The sequence below is a fragment of the Lygodium microphyllum genome, chromosome 16 (genome assembly GCF_053477565.2).
Source record: "Lygodium microphyllum isolate KBCC chromosome 16, Lygodium_microphyllum_v1.1.10, whole genome shotgun sequence".
Classification (NCBI taxonomy): domain Eukaryota; kingdom Viridiplantae; phylum Streptophyta; class Polypodiopsida; order Schizaeales; family Lygodiaceae; genus Lygodium; species Lygodium microphyllum.
Window position 1 is genome coordinate 148083826 of NC_141150.1, and position 5293 is coordinate 148089118.

The following is a 5293-nucleotide window of genomic DNA, read 5'->3' on the forward strand; positions in this document are numbered from 1 at the left end:
TTGGGGGGGGAAGGGGCGAAATTTGGACGGGGGGGGCGAATTTTCGGGGGGGGGGGAGGGGTGGGGTGGTGTGTGTTGAGGGGAAGGCGAAATTTGGAGGGGGGAAGGGGAGGGTTGGTGTGGTGTGGTGTGGTGTGTGTTGAGGGGGGGGGGATTTTTGAGGGGGGGGGGGGGGGCGAATTTTGGAGGGGGGGGGAGGGGTGGTGTGGTGTGGTGTGTGTTGAGGGGGGGGGGCAATTTTTTTGGGGGGGGGGCAAAATTTGGAGGGGGGGGGGAGGGGTGGTGTGGTGTGGTGTGTGTTGGGGGGGGGGGATTTTTGAGGGGGGGGGGGGGGTGCTCCCCTCCCCTTAACACACCCACCCACCCACCATGACGCCCCCTCAAAAATTCTGCCCCCCTCCCCCCCCCCCCAACACACACCACACCACACCACCCCTACCCCCCCTCCAAAATTCGCCCCCCCCCCCTCCCCCCCCCCCTCTCAACACACACCACACCACACCACCCCTTCCCCCCCCCCCCACCCCCCCTCAAAAATTCGCCCCCCCCCTCCCCCCCCCCCTTCAAAATTCGGCCCCTCTCTACACACACCAACCCCCCCCCCCTCCCCCCCCCCCCCCACCCCCCCTCAAAATTTCGGCCCCCCCCTCTCCCCCCCCCCCCCGCCTCAAAAATTCGGCCCCCCCCCCCCTCCCCCCCCCCCACCCCCCCTCAAAATTTCGCCCCCCCCCCTCCCCCCCCCCCCCCCTCAAAAATTCGGCCCCCCCCCCCTCCCCCCCCCCCACCCCCCCTCAGAATTTCGCCCCCCCCCCCACCTTCAAAATTCGGCGCCCCCCCCCCCCCCCCTCCAAAATTCGGCCCCCCCTCCCCCCCTCAACACGCCATGTCGCGAGGTGCCATTCCCCCCCCCCCCCCCAAGGAAAATTTCGGGCTTTGTAGGTATGCCTTGCCGTTGGAGCCGAAAACACCTATGAGGGAGTACTCCTTGTAGCTCCCTCACCCACGGTTTGGGCGTCGTGTTGATGCGCGTTGATAGCTCCACCCACCCTCCGTGACATGGTCCCTTGCTGAGCCCGTGCAAGCTTGTAAATGCTTTCTAGCTATGAATATGAAGTAAAGCCCCCAAGATGGGCCCTTTGGTAAACCTCGCGTCGTGTTCCATTCCGTGTCGCGTTCCGTGACGTGTTCCGTGACGTGTTGAGGTGCCCCGTGACGCGTTCCGGGGTCAAAATGCAAAGTTTCCAGAAAGGGTCTAGTGCCGCCCCGGGGCCTAGACGGGGTCCCGAAAGGGTCCCGGAAGGGTCTCTGAGGGTTGGACCATCACACTTGGTATCAGAGCCGCCCTCACGGGTGGCGTGTGCAAACCATCGTGTTGGGGAGCCTGGGCTGAGGCGTAATGGAAAAACTTTGAAGGGTACCTTACTAGCACAAAAGATTGAGGTGGTGGAGAATTTTTACAAAAAAAAAAGAAGGCTTATTGAAGATTTCTTTGAGTTGGGAGAGGAGATAAGGGGGTTGAAGAAGAAGATGGAGGCAGGGGGTGAGAAGGTAAAAAGTGAGTTGAGGAAGAAGGTGGGGAAGATGGAAGAGGATCAGGAGGAGCTGAAAGAAGACCTGATGGATCTGAATGATGATATCGAAAAGTGGATCGCAAAGAGAACCAAGGTGGAACAGTGGGAAGCACTAGAGGTGGAGAGTGACTTGAGGAAAAAATTTTCTTTGGATTTTGGAATGTCTATTGCTTACGGAGGAATGCCGGGAGAAAAAAGAGAAAGGATGGTGAGGAGGAGTGAGGATGAGGAGAAGGGGAGTGAGAAGGGGATGGAGAAGAGGAAAATAGTCGGTGCTGAGACGATGAAGTCTATGCAAAGGGAAGACGTGGTGAAGAGAAATGTAGAGGAGGAACGTGGGAAGATGAAAGGGGTGGAGAAGAAGAAAACAGATGATGCGGAGTTGAGGAAAGCTATGCCTAAACTTGTGAACGTGCCGCCACGGCGGTCTATGCCTACAAAACGTGTGGGGCCGAGTTCGAGCCCCGAATCAGAGGAAGAGGATGAGGAGGAAAGTGAGGATGAGGATGAGGGGAAGAAGAGGGCTATGAAGGCCCAATTTTTTCATCTAATGAAGATTATGAAAAAGGGGTTGGAGGAGCGGGGTATGTCGGAAAAGGATGATATACGGGCTAAGGCAAAAGCGCCGGCCCCCTGTTTGAAGAGGAAGGAGGTGGATGAGAAGGGTGTAGTGAAGAAGAGGAACACAGATTTGGTGGTGAGGCAGGAGGTGCAGCAGGAAAGGATCGAGAAGAGGAATGTGGTGTTCAAGGAAGGGGGAGGAAGGAAGTGTGTTGTCGATGGAGTGCTGATTGAGGAAATGGACGAGGCCGAAGAGGCTAAGTCAAAATCCTGTGCTAAGAATGTGCTGCGGGGCTACATGCCATATGTGCTAGAGGAGATAGGAGGAAAGGGGAGGAGGAAAGAAGGAATGAAAGGAGAGAAGAAGGAAGGCTCGTCCGGCCCAGCGAGCATAAACGAACTGGGACCACATGCTATGCCTGTTAACCATGTTGAGCCAAAAATGTATACTGAGTTGAAGAAAGGTGTTGTTGATGAAGCGAAGCGTGGTGAGAAAAGGGGGGAGCTGAAGAAGAAGGAAATCTTGGAGCAAGGTGGGGGTAAACTGAAAGAAGATGGAGCGTTGAAGCGTGATGTCGAGTTGAAGTGTGCAGAAGTGGAGGAAGGGAAGGAAAGCTCGTCCGGCCCAGCGAGCATAAACGAACTGGTGCCTTGTATTTTACCATGTATAGATATGAAGATGAGAAATAGTAGCCAGTTGAGGCGGGTTGAGTTAGGAAGTAAGAAAGTTTTGAAGTGTGTTGAGGTAGGAGAGAAGAAGGAAGACTCGTCTAGCCCAGCGAGTATAAAAGAACTGGTGCCTTGTAAGCTATCTTGTGCGGATGAGAAGAAGGAAGAAAACGGTGTTTTGAGATGTGTTGGAGTAGGGGAGGAGAAGGAAGACTCGTTTGGCCCAGCGAGTAAAAATGAACTGGAGCCTTGTATTTCACTATTTTTGGGTTGTGTTGGAGAGGAGGAGGCGAAGGAAGACTCGTCTAGCCCAGCGAGTATAAACGAACTGGAGCCCCGTATTTTACTAAGTAGTGATAATGAGTTGAAGAGAAGTAAAGTAGATAAGGAGCTATGTGGAGAAGGGGTGATGCGGAAGGTAGGAGTAGGAGAGGAGAAGGAAGGCTCGTCCGGCCCAGCGAGCATAAACGAACTGGGACCATCTTGTATGCTAAGTAGGAGTGCGGAAGTGTGTGTAGGAGTAGGGAAGGGTAAGGAGGACTCGTCGGGGCCAGCGAGTATAAACGAACTGGTACCTTGTGTTTTGTTTGATGCAAAGTTGGAGAGGAAGAGTTGTGCTGAAGTGAAGAGCAGTGGTGAAGGGGAAGTGAAGGTGGACTCGTCGGGGCCAGCGAGTATAAACGAACTGGTGCCTTGTGTTTTGTTGGATGCGAAGATGAAGATGAAGCAGAATGCGGAGGAGGAGAGGAAGGAAGTGAAGGACTCGTCGGGGCCAGCGAGTATAAACGAACTGGTGCCTTGTGTTTTGTTTGATGAAAAACTGAAGATTGTGGATGGGGAAGACTCCTTGCGCCGGGAGGATAAACGAACGGGCAACCTTGGTGCTAAGCTCGTGAGCCGCGAGGATAAACGAATGGCCGAATGTGTTGAGGATGGGGAAGACTCCTTGCGCCGGGAGGATAAACGAACGGGCAACCCTTGTGTGAAGCTCGTGAGCCGCGAGGGTAAACGAATGGCCGGATGTGTTGAGGATGATGGGGAGGAGCTCGTGAGCCGCGAGGGTAAACGAATGGCCGGATGTGTTGAGGAGGATGGAGAGGAGCTCGTTAGCCGCGAGGGTAAAAGAATGGCCTTGTGTGATGAGGATGGCTCCTTGCGCCGGGAGGGTAAACGAATGGTTGCACGTTGGGTGAAGAAGGAGAGGAAGAGGAGAGTTGAGGAAGAGAGGAGTAATGAGGAAAAGATGAGGAAGCGTGTTGGAGAGGAAGGAAGTGGTGAGAAGAGGAAGAGGAGGAAGGTATGGAAACCTGTGAACAATTCATCTGTCTGCGGGGCAAAGGAGGAGACAACCTTGTCGAATCCAATGCCCCTTGTATCCGAATCGGCTAGCGGGCGACAACGGGTAAGCTTTCGCAAGAAAGTGAAGTCCCACTGCTGCGAAACCGAGGAGGAGTTAACTTGTGCTTCAATGGCTAAGTCAGAGGGTACAAAGCCCTCATGCAGCAAGCGGGGAGCAACGGCCGATTCCGAGGGTAACAGACCCTCACGCGGCATAAAGATTGGGAGTGCTGGGGAGCTCCGAGTGTGGTCCAACCAGGGCAAGTGCGTCTTCAAGAGGCGAACCCAAGTGGTGAGTTTCGGGGAGGCTCATGAGTCAAGGAAACCCACGTGCGCAGTCAAGCCCATTCTGGTCTCTGGGCCTAAGGGATGCAACCATCTTGGCGGAATCAAAGTGGCCGAAAGACTACGAGATGAAACCAAGGAGGAGGCAAGGGGGCTTCACACTCCTATGAGTTCCATTCAGATCCGGCTCTTCAAGGAGCAAGCAATGAAGAAGGGGGCGAGGTGTGAAGGCTTAGCTCCCGCGCGTGCTGTCAAGACGGATCCGGGCATGTTCAGGCCCATTTCTGAAGCAAAGCGAGGCGTGGTGGCCCCTCACCGAGAGTTGCTTGAGCAGATGGGAACCTTCTTGTCTTTTCAGGCCATACAGGGCCAGTTCGACGCGACTACGGCGGGGGACATAACCTTCGCAATGCAAGCCCGAAGGTTCAACGCTATGCAATGGACCAGACAGGCTTTCATGTTCTGCGTAGAGATTGATCTGGCCATCAAGGGCCTGAAATTTCAAGTTGGCTTGGCATGTACGGATAGATCTAGAGCCTGCCTTCTTTTCTTGCGCATGAGACAGTCAGATCTGGGCAACAGAGGCCCGAAGGTGATCGCGGCGAGGGAAATGGCCCTCACTCTCCAGGCGCGGCGGTTTGATGCAACCCATCAGGTCGTCACGAGCTGGCCAGGCGCTCTAACTCTCCAGTCCAACCAGGGTCCGTGCTCTCATCCTATCCTTCGGCCGGGGCAAACTTCAAGAAGGGTGGGGGCATTTGATGCGGGAGACTCGAATCTCTCGCGGCAGGCTAAGCGACGTGCTCCTTGCGGGCGCGTCGTGCGGGCTGTTCCTGGCACACGTGCTCCTCGTGCAGCTCAGTCCAACG